The 19001-nt window shown below is 40.9% G+C and overlaps 1 protein-coding gene across 1 annotated transcript in view; it reads left to right on the top strand.

Moving 5' to 3' along the window:
* CAV1 (caveolin 1) overlaps positions 1–19001 on the top strand; it is a 34175-nt gene that overhangs the window by 2070 nt on the left and 13104 nt on the right. The window lies entirely within an intron of this gene.

Consider the following 19001-nt stretch of genomic DNA (forward strand, 5'->3'; position numbering starts at 1 on the left):
ACCAAGCTAATTTCCACAACCAAAAATAATGAGCGCCTCTGGATTTCTCCCATAGACACCCCTAGCTAGGTATATAAAGTGACTTCTTTAGTAACTGCCTGGGTCAGGCTTCCCTGAGTTAATGAGACACTCAGGCTGGAGTTCCTTTTTATATTTTCAGAATGTGTTCGGTGATTTAAAAAAAATAATAAGAAGAAGGCATCTGAATGAGCTGTTGGCCAAACTTAGATTTGAGTCAGTGATCAATTTTTGATTATCATTATATTATTCAACTTTGACCCTCTTAGCAAATCAAGTCAGGGAAATTTATTGTCCGAATCCATCTGGATTGGGAAATCATGGGCCTGAGCCATTCTTGGCAGAGGGTTTTCTTTGAGGAGTGGGGAGGGCCAAGGAAAATCCTGGCCTGGAAGATTATAGCGTGAAGACCCAGCTCTGCACAACTCCAGAACAGCCAATGGGGCAGATGAGCAATTTCCACCTACCCAGTCTCCTATCTGGGGGTGGGAAGAGCCATAGTTCAGAGACTATGCACATTTATGAATAATTTATTTCAAAAAGGGAAACAATTTAACCTGTAACTGGAAGGAAAATGTAACTGTCAGAATTGACTCTCTTGGCTTGCTGGTAGAGGAAAAAGGAAAATTGGAGCATTGGTAGGTTTTTCTACTAGCCAGATTATGAAATATTTAAAAGCAGCAGCAATAAAAAAAAAGTAGCTTATAAACTTGAAATTAGAATTGCTAAAAGCGATTTACTAAAAGCGTCACCTTAAAGAGAGGGAAAGACATTTTTGCTTTTTCTCCTTCTCATGTAGCTTTGGACAAGAAGAAGAGATGCCAGGAAAAGAGGCAGATTTCAGAAAGGGCTGGCTTCATTGGAGCCTCCCTGTTGTTCCACCGCAGTGTGAGTGGGGTTCCTGGAGCAAGCAAGCCTCCCGGGATGAGTCAGAGAGGCCAGCAGTGTGGATGTGGGTCTCCACACATAGCATGACTAAGCTGAGAAAGAAAGGCCCCACTGGGAAAAGAGACTTCAACGCAGATGGAAAAAAGGCATAACAGGCTTAGAGGAAATAGCAGTTAACAGAATAGCATTTCAAAGAGCAAGTGTGGGGATCCTCATATTAAAAAAAAAAAAAAAAAGAAAAATTAAAAGGAAGAGTTACAGCAAGCTCCTGCTGGCCTAGAGAAAGCAAACCCCTCCCATTTGCTCCTATGAGCAAAACAAGACACTCAGACAGAAAAATCCACCTTGGGAAGAATCTGGTAGGCCCATTTACTCAGAGGCCTAGTTGAGAAAGGACTTCGGGGGACTTCCTGCAGAGAGAGACCCAGGCTACAAGTCCAATTTCTGTCCAAAGAGTGCCATCTGCCAGTAGCCCAGGAAGGGTGGCCTATAACTTGCAGAGACTCCTGTTTTAGAAGTGCTTTTCTAAAAAAAAAAAAAAAAATGCTTTTCTAGGAGTCCCAGCACAAACATGATGACAGAAACAAGTATGACCCTCTCCATGTTACACGGCAGTAAATAAACTTTCCTAAATTTTACTTTTGACAACATAGACTTCTTAAAATAACAAAAACATCCAAAGTTTTACTGTTAATGGATGGTAGCTTAAAATGTCGGGTGATAATAAAGAAACAGTGATCAAGGTACCAAATCAGGTATGGAAAGTTCTGTTTAAAGGCAAGCAGCTCTGTAAGAGCTGCCTTTGCCAATTCTATAATCACTAGCCAGTTGTGGCTCTTTCCATTTAAATTTCAAGTAGTTAACATTATTATAATTAAAATTCAGTTCTTTAGGCACACTAGCCACATCCTGAGTTCTCAACACACGAGGTTACTGGCTCCCAAATTGGACAGCACAGGCTTATAACATTTCCATCATCCTGGAAATTGCTTTTGGACAGCGCCAGACTAGTTCTTTACATTTTAAAAAGGCTCTTATACCAACTTTAGAAAAAGAACTCTGGATGGAGAAGAAATGAAACCCTGGTGTACAGTGTGAGGCGCAGCATGGTGTATCTGCGCAGTATCCTTTCAGTCTCATAAAACAGCTACTTAGGGAGAGAAAGAGAAGTCAGCAGATTAGTCTATACAATTTAATTCCAATAAGTTCGGTCTCCTACCTTACCTAAAGGTCTGCTGTACTATATTACATCTCTATAGACATTTATCCCAAAATAGTAGGCTATGAATGCTTTTTAAAATTTCCTGATTAAAGCGATGACAACTTCAGACCCTTCATTCTCCCTCTGAAATTTCTATGTCTTCTTTTTATGTTCACATTTTCATTTGTATGTTTACTATGTACTTAACTGGAATTTCCATATAAATAAAACATCATATTTATGATTCTGACATCGTATTAGCCACCAATAAATTAATTTGTTAAACTCACCATATGCTAGACTATACACTGCACGACATACTACAAAGGATAATTCCTAAAATAAGTTGTAGCAATCACAAGGGTTAGAGTTAGAGAGACAAGATGCATATGGATAAAAAGTTTTAAAAATACACTATAACACGATACTAAGTCACTGCCAAATGGTAACTATGGATCCTTTTTTGCTTTGACTACTAGGAAACTTATAGCTAGATTTTAAGTTTCATTAATATGCATTACTACCCTCTCCCACTCTTGGTTTTGTATTTTCACTTTCTTTTTTAATTGACATGCTGTTTTATGTGGTCTCTACTGTGAACCTTCTCATTATCATTTTGGTAATAGATCAAACCTAAAATAAATCAAAAGTAAGCAGTATTTAGGGGGAGTGGGGGGGAAATAAAAAAAAGAAAAAAAGTAAGCAGTATTGAATATTGAATAATAAAAAGGTTTTTAAAAGTGAATGATACTATGTTGATCTTGTTAATCAAACAATGTAGGTGTACATCAGATCATCACATTGTACACTTCGGGGTTTTTTGGTTTTGTTTTCGTTTTAAGATTTTATTTATTCATGAGAGACACACAGAGAGAGGCCGAGACACAGGCAGAGGGACAAGCAGGCTCCCTGCAGGGATCGATAGAGGAGTCGATCCCAGGACCCCGGGGCCACGACCTGAGCTGAAGGCAGACACTCATCCACTGAGCCACCCAGGCGTCCAACATTGTACACCCTGAATACATACAGTTATATTTGTCAATTATTCTTCAATAAAGTTTGGGGTTTTTTTTAAGTGAGTGGTATTGGTAGTGTTAGGGAGATCCTACTGTGGATAGGACAATGGGGTCAGGGAAGGAAGATGGATTCTAGATAGTTTAATAGAGAAGGGCATGAAGGAGTACAGTCTGAGTTGGATCATGAAGGACAAACAGAATGCAAACAGCTGAGAAAAGCACAGGAGGGCTTCAAAATAAGCAAGGCACGGAGATGGGAATGTCTCAAACCGGGCATGATGGAAGGTTTCGTAGCCCATTTTGATTGAAAGCAGAGAATTCACGTGGCAGAGTGGTAGGTCATAAAGGTGAACAGACTGATCATGGCCACTTGGCAGAGGCCTTTATCCAGCGCTCATGATAAGTTTGGACTTTATCCTCTCAACAGTGAGAAGGCAAGACTTCAGGCTTGAGTATGACAAGATGAGGGTGGGCTTTCTCAAAGACGACTGGCTAAGCTACAGGATGTAATGAAAGGTAGCCAGTCTGGTTGAGCAGAGGACAGTGAAGACGTAATTGCACTGTGGTCTAGACATGAAAAAGAAGGACAGTGTGCAGTGGCACTGGGGACAAAATCAGAGAAGCATGAAATGACAGAATTTTAGAATTGGAAGAGAACATAATGGCTCCCAGCCCAACTTCCAATCCCTTGAAAGAAATTTAAGGGCCATAGAAGTTTAAAATTTTATCCATGTTTTCAGACGGTCACTGTGCAAAACAGATATTTTGAAATGTATGATAAAGAGAAGAATGGACAAGATTATGTGATTCATGTAGACTATTGCTATGAGGGGAGAAATGAATTGAGATGATTCTGAGATTAGTCCTGAGAAGAATCAGAACATCTGAGAGAAGACTTTTGTCTGAAAATAAAAATATACATTTGTAACTTTCCATCATAAAACTTGAATATAATCATTCTTAAATATGCTCAAACATAAAATTTTCTTTGGCAGCCAAAAAAAAAAAAAAAAGGTCATACACATGGTAATCAGATCGGTTCTGATTTCAAAATGACATCCCAACGTCTTCTTAATCTTTTTCACCTGGAAGGCATCCTAACGTGATTGATTGATCTCAATATAATGGCAATTACAAATTCCATATTTATTTGATATACATATAATCAAAGCCTAAGATTTAAAAGATCAGATTGTCTCAAAGCCCTCAGCACCCTGTTAATACTCTCTTCCGTTGGAATTGGTATTGGTTTCGTTTGTCTGTTTGTTTAGGAGACAGCTCCACACGATGGTGAGGGGTGACGGATATTTTGCCACAAATGAGATCATGAACGGATTTCAGAATCCTCTGCTTGTAAAGGAGCAGGATGGTGGTCATTTTTGGCGGGAAATTTTCTCACATCACCGAGCAAAAAACAATACTAAAATGAGGGATATTATTTATTCTTAAGCATCCGAAAACACTTTCAACAATGATATACATTTTAAGTGATTCTTAAAACAAAGTCTCTTCTTTCTTCTCCATCTCCTGTCATCAAAAAATAATTTGAATTATGAAAAATATCTTTGAATTATGAAAAAGCTCACGATGTGGCTTATTCTTCCAATTAATAGCAGTGTTGGCTCCATTTTAAAAGGGCTTACAGTGAGAACAGCTGCAATAGTAAGCAGCATCTGGAAAGTCCAGTAATTTGAAAAACCACCTGCTTATGGTCCTGCCCACTCAAGTCCATAAAATAACAGACTTTTTCATATTCTGAGTGACACTGCTTTTCAGTTTGCCCTACTTTTCAACATAAGTTCTCTATGAGGAAATACCCACAGAGAATTCGCCCTTACAAGAATGGGGCTGTGTGCACTGACCTGTAGGGTTCTGGGCCCTTTCATGATCCTTCTGGCTTGGTTTGTGTGGGGAATGGGAAAGACTGCTGTTTTCATACAAAGATTTTTTTTTAAGATTTTATTTATTCATGAGAAATACAGAGAGAGGGGGGTGGGTGGGCAGAGACACAGGCAGAGGGAAAGCAGGCTCCATGCAAGGAGCCTGATGTGGGACTCGATCCCAAGACCCCAGGATCACACCCTGGGCCCAAGGCAGGCGCTAAACTGCTAAGCAACCCAGGGATCCCCACAAAGATGGTTTATGCCAAGAAGCACGCGCTGTCTCTTCTTCTACACTCTGGACCTTGTATATTATGTCCTTTACAGTACCCTAAGGCCATGGAGAAAGAGATTTGCATAGTATACTTCTTTTAAAAGAAGTTCCAAAAAAAAAGAAATCCTCAGCCCCTAGACAAATGCTTGACATATACCCTGATAGAGTGGGAAAGTATTGCACCAAGATAAGAAAAAATATTTTTGTGAATTTTGTAACTTTCTCCTCCAAAACTTGAATGTAATCATTCTTAAACATGCACAGACACAAAATTCCTCTTCTTTAATAGTCAAAGGCATGCACATAGTAATCGGGTCAGTTTGGGTTTCAACATAATGGCCTATTGCTTTCATGATCTCTTTCAACTAGAAAGCATCTAGTCCCATTAGTGTGGGACTGGACCCCAAGGAAGGAGTAAAGAATGTCAAGGGCAACAGGTTTCTTTCCCTCGGTAGTCCCTAAGAATTAGGCTTATAAATAGGAATCAAACTTCTTTAGCTCATAAAAGCTAATAAACACCAGCCCTAAAAATATTTTGGGCAAGCTATTTTGTTTCTATGCTTCAATTTATCTAACTATAAAGAAAAGAATGAGAGTCATTCTCATATGATAGCACTCCCTCTGAAAGTCGTCCACCTTTCAATAAATAATTCTTATGCACCGTGCTGGTGGCTACCGTATGTAACTAGATATGAGCACCACTCACGCGGAGTTTATAGCTATTTCCTTGCTTCTCTTTATACAGTTTCCTTTGCAAACTTTTGTTGGAATTCTTTTACCAAATTCCCCTGTCTGTTAAAACTTTATAACCATCAGGGCTTAGTTCAAAAAATGACTCATCTATAATGTCTCTAATTGTTCCTGAGCCAGTAATCAAGGCATGGGCAAAATAAGAAACATATATATTTTTAAACAATTTGCCTCTGTTCTGGTCCTACACGATATATGATTAAATTGTGGGAAGTATTTCTGTTCTTCTTTCATATTCTCTCTTCCTGTATTGGCTCTCAACTTCCAACATTTGTATTGAAAATTTGAAATTTGCAGCTCTTTAAAAACCCCACAGACTCTTTACAAACCCAAGAGGGCTTTCAAATGTGGCTAGGCATCTGAATCACCAAGGAATTTTTGAAAACACAGGTGCTTGAGCTTACTACACAGATCTATTAAATTAGGATATGTAGGGCTGGAGCCTAAGGATCTATATTTTTCAAAGTTCCCTATATAATTACATTGTGAAGTCAGATTTAGAAAGGGTGGCTTACAGACATACACTCTGGGTAGTTCTATCCCAAGAAAATAGAGGACTGTAGAGTAAGACTACATAACTCTAGACATTCTCCTTGCCAGAAGAATATTTGAGGGTCAGGCCAGTTTGAACTCAGTCAGAGAGTTTCGAAACACCATGAAGAGCTCCCAAACCAACTTTGTTCAATAGTTCTCCACCCTGTGAGGCCACTTGGGCTTAGAGCCAACCATAAGCTTAGCATTGCCGGGTCACCGGGAGTAGGTTGTCCCATACAGACAAGGTAATACTGATCAGCCCTGAGTAACTATTAGGGGCACTATCGATAGTGCCCTTTCCACATTCAGAAGTGTCCTAGCATGGAAGAAAAATTATATGGTCACAGATGGATTGGCAATGGCCTATAACTGATTCCTATAACCTGGAAATACATCAGAAATCCCTACACACACTAATTTTTAGCAGAATGGGCATAATTTCCACGCGCCAGTCATGGCATGCCTTTGTTTCCTCGCTACTCTCCAGCATGACCCCTCTCTTGCCCTTCATCACAGCCATCAAGCCGCACTATAACTTGAAGGAGGCGCTCTTACAGGCCAACCTACTCTACCCTCAAACCTTGGTTTCTTTCCTTGCAACATAGGGTTAATGAACGTGACATCCTTCCATCACATATGTTGTCAGCTCCTCCATCAAAGATTAAAATGTTTAAAATAGTTTTAACTATTTTTCAGTTAGTCCAGGAAACATAAAATGGCATGCTTTCACACGAACCATTGTTTAGGGTGGGGGAAGTGTTTTTAATTTTGTCTTAAAGGAAATCTGCATGATCTATGTACTGTGCAACTACCAGGGGAATTAATTGGTGGAACAGATTTACACCTGCAAGGAATACATATTTCCTGCCTCTCATGGGAACTATGTTGATGTTTCAGATATAAAATACATCTTGTTTTCTTTATTGAACCTTGAGAAGATATCTTCTTGTCATTATTTCATGGCAGGGGAAATACATATTCCTAAAGGCATAACCAAGCTTCCCCTTTAGTCATTGTCAGCTGTGTAGGTAATTAAGAGCCAGACATTTTTAATTTGGAGGAGGCTTAAATTTTGATGCTATGTGTATGTGCTTAATAGCACTTAGAGCAGTTTAAAAGTGAATTTTTTAAGAATTGCATTTCAATTTTCAATTCCTGAGCCCAGCAAAGACACTATAGTTCAAAAGGGCATTGATAAGAGTCTACATAAAAAGACAAATTGTGTTTAGAGACTGCACTGGATCATGTCCTTTTTCTTGCGGGTTTCAAACACAATTACATTTTCTTACTTACAATGAGTAACCAGAAAAGATGCTGATATCTAGACCCAAGTAGTGAGAAAGTGGAAGTCTGGGAGAAAAAAGAAACACAAAGAAAGAAAAAAACCACAAGGCCCCTTCTCCCTAACCTGCCACCCACTCTGGGCTGGACTGAGCATTTTGCACATGCCAACTTCGGAATCCCCACGTCTATTTCTTTGCACAATGCTACCATGTCTGAGGACAGTGTGGCCAGAGCAAGGGACACAAGCAGGACCCAGATCAGCAGAGCCTTTGGTGCCCCGCCAAGGCATTTGTCCCCTTATAGGCCACAGCAATGCACTGAGGCATTATTAGGCCAGGAAGCCAACTCATGAGGCCATTGCTAATAGAGAGGGCTAACTGTAAGCAATGGGGCCAACCAAAGAATGCCAGGTGGGCAGGAGAGAGTGAAACAGAAGATGGGATGCTTCCTCCAACACTCCTACAGGCTCACTCGGAGGCACAGAGTCCTCCTCCGTTGACCCTTTGAGGTGAAAACTATTATTATCACCATCACATTCACTTTGTAGATAAGGAAACTCAGGCTTAGCCATTTACTCGGAACTACAGAGGTAAAAAATAGCTAAGTCAGTTTGAATCTAGACAGTGAGACCCTAGAGCCCAGGTTTTTAACCACTGCACTCCAGCGCCTCTCTCTCTCTTCAGCAGTAGATCATAATCCAAGTAGACAGTGGTGTCACCATCGTGCAGAAAGAGATGGCTGTGTCCTTAGAGTGGGTGGGCAGCATTTAGCAAGGGGGATTCCAGACGTCCCCTGAGTTGGGAATGACAGGCTTATAGCTCTAAGGACAGACTCTAGATCCTGGCAGGTAGGCTGGGGAGGGAGAGGGAAGGACCAATGTGAAGACTAATGTAAAATCTCAGACCTCAAGAGATTTGGATGCTGGCTGAGTTCCCAATAAACCAGGGAGGATCAAATCTCAAAGACCAGAATTGGGGTACAAAGTGGGGGACTGGTCTCAGTGATTAGAAGTCCAGCGCATGCGCAGAACCAGACAAACTGCAACGCTGGCTTGTGCTGAGTCACATGAGTCTTTAAAGCACTCTGATGGTCCAGGGAAGAGTCTAGGGTGTGGCGAACCCTGCCTGGGTATGTGGGGAGGAGCAAGTGTGAGAGAAGGAAGCAGGTCCTGACAGGCACTTTGAATTTAACAGCTTCATTTAAGGCTTTCCGTTTACCTGTTAGATTTCCAGACATTTGTGTCATTACCGTAAATCATTGTGAAAACAGAAAACAATTGAGAAAAACCTTGGTTTTGTGCTAGTGGGAGAAATGCCTCTTTAATCCTGCAAGTAGTTTCTCTGAGACTTCCTCCCCAGTAATTATGTATTTGTTCTCAAAAACAAATGCCAGAAGTAAGGAACAGACTTAATAGGGCATTTTACAAGGCACCATTAATCTCTCAGAAGAACAATAGAAATGTTCCATCAATCATGACTCACTGTTGGCCTTTTCTATATGATTAGCAGTAATAATATATAGCTGGAAATGAGTTTACCAAAATATGTCAAGGAAATGGAATGGCATCCATTGGCTTTCACCACCAATTATTTTGGTTAGGCCCACAGATCTATCCCTCACTTGATCCTGAGCATCATGCTTTTTAGTAAGGAGAGAATTTTTTTTTGTTTAAAATAGTTAATAACCACCAATTCCCCAAACTATTTTGAGCAAACCCCTACATTACTCTTGTTATAGAGGTGAGAATGAGAATCATTCTCTAATAATGTGCTCCCTTAGGAAGGCCATTCAACACATACTTAGGAAGCACCTGCCCCATACCAGGCCCAGAGCAAGTCATGAGTCCTACTGCCTGCCTATCAGAACTGCAGCCATCCGCCAGGGCTCACCTGAGACATGGGGGCTTCTGTTAGCCCTTGCTGACCACCCTCACAGGAACTGGCCGTCTCTTCTTTTCACTCCCACCGCATTTTTTAATCTCTATTTTAGCATATATCACAGCCATCTAAGTCTTCCACTTCTCTGTCCCCAGGCCCCTCCCCACTTTTCCTTCCCATTGCATGCCTGAGTCCTTCAGAGTAGGACAGTGGCACCCTGATGGCCCCAGAACCATGATTGCCCAGTACCTATCTCAGGGTGCCACACTAAGTCTGCCATTAGAAATTGATGTCAAAAAGAAAGAAAAGAAAGAAAAGAAAAGAAAAGAAAAGAAAAGAAAAAGAAAAGAAAAGAAAAGAAAAGAAAGAAAGAAAAGAAATGGATGTCAAATTGAATCTGCTGAAAAATCTGAAATTCTTCTTTAAGTAACTGAATGTCTCCTGTGAATGAAAAGACAATAGGATTACATTATTGAATGTCTTTCTTTGCCCATTTTCCTTATGGCAGCCACATTTTTTTAAAGATTTTGTTTATTTATTCAAGAGACACACAGAGAGAGAAAGGCAGAGACTTAGGCAGAGGGAGAAGCAGGCTTCCCATGAAGAGCCTGATGTAGATTCGATCCCAGGACGCCCTGAGCCAAAGGCAGATGCTCAACCACTGAGCCACCCAGGTGTCCCTAGCAACCACATTTTAAACCTTCTAAGAAAAAGCATATCCAAATAAAAAGAAATCCAGAAATACTCTATTTACCAAGGTAAAGAGAAAACATGTTCTGTGCATCTTTTTACTATGAAGAGTTTTATATTTATCTCTTGTTTGAGGAGAACATAGATGCTTCTCCTCTGAGCCTTCAGTAAGCAGGCTATGGCACCTGGATGGCCATCTGGGGCCTGGAGGATAAGGCTAATCTCCTAAGTATCTGGCAGGCAGGGCAAGCAAATTCCCAGAATGCCAAGAGATGCCATCACTGCTGCTTGGCATTGCCCACTGGGGCAGAAATGTGAAGACTGACAGGTGGATCTCAGGCCACATGAGAAATTCCTTGCAAAGAGAGGGGTGGAAGGACTCCCTGTCAGACTACCTATATGCATCTGGACAATGGCAAACATCAGAGGTATGACTAGGTCAGGAGACAGCCTTGAAGAAAAATCCAAACTTTGCACACCTGAAGGAGACAACAGCTTTGAGAAACCCAAGCTTCTTTTTCCTTCTCTTTGGCTTTATTATTTCTAGATGTTAAGTACCCAGAGCTTTGACATGTTACTAGCTGGGAAATGGTGACCATTAATATCTACTATCCCAACAGCATAGAAGTTTCTTTGTACCTCAGAAGTGGTCTTTCATAGATCTCAGATCGCTTCCCAGAAGAAAAAAAAAAAAAAACCAGACAAAAGACATAGATGTCTCTAGAAAAAAAATAGACATCATTCATTTCATTGTTGATGTCTGTACCAAGTGAAACAAATGTTAGCTTCTTCTCCAGATATGATTCTCTCTCTCAACTCTTGTGGATTTACTGTAACATGTATATAAGTAAGACTTCTCAATTTGACCCCAAATAGTTTCCCTATCAACAAGCTAAGTATAGGAGATCAGGATCATTATTCAGTTAAAGACTAGGAAATAACCACTAAAAAAGGATGATGATGTGTAATGAGAATTTTAGATGTGACTAGTATCTACCATACAGCCAGGACCACAGGCCTAGCACATTTAATATTTTACCAGTGACAGGAATGAACAAGTTAAAAGGACCCACAACCTATAAATGACACCAATTACAATGACTTTGTTAACAACTGTGAAAAATATAACATCAAAGTGACTTTGACAATACCAATAACCCATAAAAATAAAATAAAGACCTATATACAAAGTGAGATAATGTTAAATGACTAGAAATAACAAACATAGATATCAAGAAGAAAACAAATGGGTAAGTTTATGAAAAATAAGAAAATATCAGGAAAGGGTTGTCATTTCTGGGAGCTTGGGGTGTGGAAAACCAAGACGCTTGGTGAGTATAACGGATATGCTCGTAATTCCACAGTTCCCAAGGGACCAAGATCTCCACAGTGATAATCACTATTATAAGTGTGCCCTTAAATGAATCCACCGTGCTCCATTTCCCTCGAGCAATAGGGGATGCAAACTAAGTCTACCAGTTGTTCATAAATAATAACCACCCCAATAAGTTAACGATAGTTTAAAGGAAGTATAATGGATGGAATCAAAAGGACAGTGCAATCAGAAGAAATGTCACCTACAAGATTCTCTACCTCATTTGCTCTTTGTCACACTTATTAAGAATGGCCTCCTATGTTGACCTTATGAGGGAAGTAGAGATGCTAGAAAGATCCTAAGGAAGAGCAAAAGTAAGGAGATAAGGGATGAAGAGAAGCCCCCAGGTATGGCTGAGGAGGGACTGCTTTGTCTGGACAGTTGGGTTAGAAGAGCTGGAAGGAAACCTGGGATGATAGTTGCCTTCAGGTATGCCAGGTTATTAAGAGACTTACAGGAAAAATCCTGCTCAAACACAATCACCATTTGGGAAAAGAAAAAAGAAGGAAGGGTTTTACACTTTTTTTTTTTTTAATGTATCCTAGGAGAAGAAAATCCAAGTAATAAGAGTGGTTAACCCCAGGAATGTGTCTACAATAATTGTGTGCGAAATTCCTTACCTATGTTAATTCTCAAATCCCTCTACCTCTACGATTACAGTTAGGTGTATAACAACATTGGCACATAGTCTCACAATTAAGCACTGGCATACATACGAACACTCTGCTCTATTGCAGCAGGATACCTGGTTTGTTTGGGGGCAAAGAGGAGTTAGGACCGCATGGTTTTATTTTTTTTTTTTTTAATTATTTATTTATTTATTTATTTATTTTTTTGACGGCGTGGTTTTAAACAGTGGTTGAGAATGCAAGTGGTAAACAGCTGAAAGTAGAACACTGCAAAATGCATGCATTGTATGTACCAAAAGGTCAGTATGAAACATTATCTTTATGGCAAGCCTGCCCATCCACTCCCTCCTACACATTGCATATTCATACAGTTTCTCAGCTTGTATAAACCCCTATTGTGATTTAAACTCATGAAAGAGTATGGCTCCTGCAAAGGGTGGCTGTTTTGTGACTTTATTTTTTTGTTGCTGTTGTTGTTGTTTTGTGTGTGTGTGTGTGTGTTTTGTGACTTTAGACCCTTACCAAGCTATAGATCACCCGGGGAACATTTTTAAAATACTGTTGTGTCTCTCCCGTCCCTAGAAATTCTAGTTAACTGATCTATGATGGGGCCCAGGCCTACGTACTATGTTTTGTTTTGTTTTTGAAAGTTCCCCAGGTGAGGCTAATATTGAGCTGGAACTGAATCTGTCTCAGACTCTCAGTTAGAATTTCTTAAAAACATGTGCCAAGAGAAAACTTTCAGGACCATAGGACCACAGTGGGGGAAATTATTACTTCTTTAGGTCCTCATTTTTGGGGAGTCCTTCGCATCGTTATTGGAATATGATATTGTCTCTCAAATTACAAAAAAAAATACCTTTTGGAACTCTACTGTAGCAATTGCAAAAGACAGACATTGTATGTGGAATAAATCTCATGGCACTTACATAATCCAGGCCTGTCCTTTCCCCTTTCTTTTGCTTGGTTTTTCTATTCTCCTCAAGAGGAAGATCATCTGGTTAGAGTGTCATCCCTATGTCCCTTTTTCTACCTGGGTTCATGGCTCAGGCATACTAACAATGGAGCTAACAACATGCACTGGGTTTTCTCCTAATGGTGCAGAGGCCACAGGAGGCTTCAGTGGACCTAGGGACAGGCAGGTCTCCTTCATTTCTCCAGTGCCTGACACAGAGAAGAGATTTCAAGTCACTAAGAAGTGCTTTACTGATGCCAATCACTCTTCAGAGCAAATGGGGAAACTGAGCCTCAGAAGAAATCTGAATTCTAGCCCTCTCTTGGACCCTGACCACAAGTGTTACCTTGGGCCTTGGAAATGTCACTTGGACCCTATGGACAGCAGTTTCTTCACCTATAGCAATGAAGAGGAGGCTAGATGGTCCCTAAATTGCTTTCATTTCTAAAATCCTGTGATCTAGTTGACCAGTATTCACAAAAGAGTGGGAGCCTGTAAGGTGCCTGAAGTCCGTTCAGAGAGAATTGGAGGAAGACTTCTCATCCATACTACTTTCATTACCTTTGTAGATTTGACCAACTGTCATCCTCAGTCTTAATATTCAGGCTGTGGGGTTTAGCTAAATCATCTTTGAAATACTGAGCTATCAAAAAACAAAAAAAAACAAAAAAAAAAAAGAAAAAGAAATACTGAGCTATCGACAGAGGGCATGTTGAATGCAAATATACCACAAATAAATATTTGAGAATAAAGAGACCAAGAGCTGGAGTTCATTTCCCCTTCTCATTTGTGCTCAGAACTCTGTGGTCTTCCCTTTTATTGCCCTTGCCTCAAAATTGGGCTGTTACTGTTCTTAGATCAGAAAATGGGTTCCACTGGAGGGTATTATGCTGAGTGAAGTAAGTCAATCGGAGAAGGACAAACAGTGTATGTTCTCATTCATTTGGGGAATATGAATAATAGTGAAAGGGAATAGAAGGGAAGGGAGAAGAAATGTGTGGGAAATATCAGAAAGGGAGACAGAACATAAAGACTCCTAACTCTGGGAAATGAACTAGGGGTGGGGGAGGGGGTGGAGGGGGAGGAGGGTGGGGGTGAATGGGTGACGGGCACGGAGGGGGACACTTGACGGGATGAGCACTGGGTGTTATTCTGTATGTTGGTAAATTGAACACCAATAAAAATTATTAAAAAAAAAAGAAAAGAAAAAAGAAAATGGGTTCCAAAGTAGGTTACAAACTGTCAGTAATCTTTTTTTTTTTTTTTTTTTTGTAACCAGCTCATTCCTCTTAGTTCACACAACAGAGTGCATCATTCCTTGCAACTTCAGTTAGAGTAATGGTCTTTAAAAAGGTCTAGCTAAATAAAAATTGCTCAGACTTTCTGAGTGCTGACAGTTGTCAAATTCACCAAGTTCGTGTGGCCACATTTCTGAAGCTCCTTTAACAGCCCATCTGTGAGCAATAAGATCAGATGACTAAGAACTACAGAGCAGAAGCACTGTTACTTTGAGTCAGATTTTCCCATTAGCCAAGCTACAGTTTATTTCTCTCTGACCCATAAAAAGTTTCAAATTTAGGGCCTCGTATGATTTTAATCCCATCACTTAGCACCCAGGCTGTATGATTCTGCAGGTAAACATGAAGTTGTTTGTATTCCAGACTACCTGAACGTTCTTCAGGAACTCCTCAGCAACCTAAGCAGAGCTATGTCTACATCTGTCGGTCTGAACCTAAATTTCATGAGAAGCAAAAACTGAATTGATCTGACTTCTCTGTCATTTAGTCACCGTTGATCACTAATTTACCAAAATTACCGTGGCTGGGTTAGAAGAAATTAATGCAATCAATGAATGCAATTAATAACCCTTGGACAGGATAATAAGACATTCAGAACTTCTTTCCTAAAGGAGATTTTATCAGGTTGGCGCTCTTGTAAATACAAGAAAGAGAGAAATATAACGTAGCAAATGGCAGCATTCATCAATTCGTTCATTAATTCAGCAAGTATTAACTTAGTATACTTCAGGGAGCTTAGAGTCTAGTAGCAGAAATATCTCTCTCTGTGTGTGTCTCTCTCTTTCTCTCTCTCACAAACACTCACTCACTAGCTCAAACCATTAAATAAATGTCGGAGAGGCTGATAAAAACATCAAGGTGAGAAAAGACTTCAAAGACCAGAAGTCTTTGAAGAAGAACATTTAGGTTAACACATGACCAATAATGCCAATATAGCCAGGTGAACAGTGATGGAAAGAGTGTCCCAAGCAAAACCAAGAACAGGCGGGAAGGCCCTAAAGACAGGAAGGGCTTGGGCCATTGTCCTGCACGAAATTACTCATAATTCCAGTGTCCATTCAAATGATTATTGATTTGAGGAAGAGCAAGAAAATGAATTCCTTTTCCTTAAAAGTTAAGGTAGTGGACCACAGAGGGACGTCACCTCTCCTTGGTAAGGATTCCTGAGTGAGCTTGAACAGCCAGAGACCATCTCTATTTCATTTGCACCACTCCCTTTTCAATGACCCATAAGCAGCTCATCAACTCCATTCTGGCTCTATTTCCTTGTTTGGCTTCCTCCATCCTCAAAAAGTATGTGCTTCATACATATTGAATGAATAAGTGAATGAATGAGCTCACGAGGCCACAGTACTATAAACCAAAAGTTCCCGGAATAAATATACAAGCATTCTAGGCTATAAATATTTCTAAAGTTCAGGTCCTATCTCATCACATCAAAATTCTGATTTTCTGGTGCAGTGGTTTTCAATCAGGGATAATTAGGCCCCCTTTCCCCCACCCCAGGGGACATTTGGCAACGTCTGCAGTTATTTTCAGTTGTCACAGTTTGGGGGGTACTACTGGCATCTAACGGGTAGAGGACAGGGATACTGCTAATTGCTTTACAGTGCACAGGACAGCACCCTTATCTTCACCCCAAAAGCAAAGTGTTATCCAGCCCCAAACGCCAATGGTGCTCAGATAGAGAAACCCCATGGTAGAGGCTGGGGGCTGTGTCTTGGGAGCCACATAATGGGCTGTGATTATCCTTGCTTAGACCTGACAAGAACTCTAGTTTAGATCCTTTTCCTCGCCGGCCTAGCAATGTTCAGACCTGCAGAGATTTATTTCGTTCACTTTCTATGTGTTTAATAAACAGACTCCCAGCACTGGAGGGAAAAATATTCCAGCAGTGAGGTAAGACGAAAGCTATTCGTAACCCTAGTTTGACTTGACTGAATGGTAGGAAACAACCTCTGCCATCAGGAAGTGAAGTGTAGAAGCTGAAAAGCAGTTAAGACCGTTTAAAAAGCTCTGGTTCAGACAAATGTCTTTGCAGACCAATGGGTACTTTGAAAACGGTGAAGACATTTCCGCTTCTTGTGTCTCTGTTAGAATGGAAAGAGCTTTTATTTTCTTTACTGTGGTAATCATTCATATTTGTCCCGTGACACACCCAGAAGTTTAAAAGAATAACAAACTCCCAAGTGTAAACACAGAATTTTGTGAGCAAGTGAGGCCTCCGGATGAATCCTTATAATTGCCTATTTGGATGGAATAAGATTCCCTTGCATTAAACAAGGCAGGACTTCTCTATTAAGAAAGAGAACTTCCAACACTTCCAAGGGCTGGAGTTATTTCTCCTCAAGGATGGCACACTTAAGTGCCCCCAAGGTATCACTCCATCCTGTTCAAGTTCAATGCTTCAGTCTCGGGGCTCCTATCATGAGCCCTTGCATGGCCTATTTTTTACCACTGTTCACTGTTCCATGTCATTCATTTGGTGACACTCAACATTAACAAGTGCCACCAAATCGATAGATACCAGAAGCCGGAAGATTTAAATAAGGAATCAAAAGATAGGCAGCTTGCTTTGTACTGAGCCATCTGCAACTAGACACTGTGTGATCATAAAAATGTGAGGCCGTGTGAACTGAAGAGATGGTCCTGGGTTCCTGAAGAAGGTTCAGAACCAGCAGGTTGCAGGTACACCAAATACGGTTATAGATTTCCACCTGGGATCCCCCCGAAAGAAAGGGCGGACAGCCTACTTGAGGAAATATGGAAACGCTCTGGAACCCGGAAGTCGTCTCATCATGGAGAACAGTTTTTAGCTATTTTTCCAAGAGACGTGTAGTCATTTCCTAGGGCTACCTCAACAAGTATCCCAAACTGGGTGGCTTCAAGCAATACAACTTTATAGTCTCATGGTTCTGGAGCCTAGATGCTCAGAATCAAGATGTCTCCAGGGCCACACTCCCTCTGAAACCTGTGTGGGAACCCTTCTGGTCTCTTCTTGGTTTCTGGTGCTTTGCTGGCAACCTTAGGCATTCCTTGACTGGCAGCTGCATAACCCCAGTCAATCACACGGCCTTCTCCCTGTGTGTCTTCTCATTACCATCTCCTCACAAGGATGCCAGCCATATTGGGTGAAGGACATATTGGGTGAAGGACCCAGCCTACTCCAGTATGACCTCATCCTCATTACAGCTGCAAGACACCTGTCTCCAAATATGGTCACATTCGGAAGGACTGGGAATTTGGATTTTAACCCATCTTTTTGAGGCAGACACAATTCAATGCATAACAGGAGGTAAGCTAGGAATGTGTATCTTTGTCATCAAAACAGGGAAATTTAAATTTTCAAAATGTAATACAAACCCCAGGGTAATTCCTACTCTTTCCTAAGAAGAGGAAAAGATGGAGAAACCTGCCGGTTACTTTCAAATGAATGAAAAAGAAAAAGAAGGCAAAAAGGGATTCATCTGAAGCAAAGAGAGTGCCACTACTTCATGTGGGTGCCACTTGCTGACAAATCCAGGAGCCCAGTCAGCTGTGGCAGCTTCTTCTCCAGGGCATATTTTGTTGGGCTGTGTGCCTCAGGTTTATAATAAACTCCAGAAGGCTGATGTACTTGGTAGAAATGACATAATCCTTCTTGTTTGCACAATGGTAGCGTGCAAAATAGGCATTCACCTGCCTGAAACATTTCAGGAATGCCAAGAGGTTCTCCTTTTCCAGGGTCCGCCCTCCAATCTCCCAACGCTGTTCCTGAAATCCCTGATAGTTCCCCTCTTCTCCTGGTTGGGGTGCCTGGGCCAGAGGCTCCTCACGTAGCAGTGGCCTGACATTTTGCATGATTTAGGTCATTTAGTCCACAGAATGATCCTACGCCTAAGTACTATTTTACCACCAATTTACAGATGAGAAAGTAAGACAGAGAAGCTTAGTAGCTGATGTAAGGTAACATAGTGGGGTTGACATTCAAATCCAGCCCTTGTGCTATCAACCGGGGGACAACACAGCCTCTCGAAAGTAGTAACGAACACAGTAACTAACCTACTATCATGCCCACTTAGAAATAAGCATCAGACTTTTCAATCTCTTCCCCAGCAGAGAATGAAGCCTAAGGCTGCTTTTGTTTCCAGACCACTTGCATCAAAATGTGGGGGAGGGCTACAGCCACCTGGACCCTACCCTCAAACCATGGTCCTAGAATCCCAGGGTCCAGGAATGTGCATTTTAACAAATATTCCCCAGAAACTTCTTGAGTGTACTGATGTTGGATAACCACTGGCCCTCCAGGAATGGAATGAGATATAAAGTTATGGTAAATCTGGAAAAACCAGA

This window comes from Nyctereutes procyonoides, unplaced genomic scaffold, assembly GCF_905146905.1.
Source record: "Nyctereutes procyonoides isolate TBG_1078 unplaced genomic scaffold, NYPRO_anot_genome, whole genome shotgun sequence".
Lineage (NCBI taxonomy): Eukaryota > Metazoa > Chordata > Mammalia > Carnivora > Canidae > Nyctereutes > Nyctereutes procyonoides.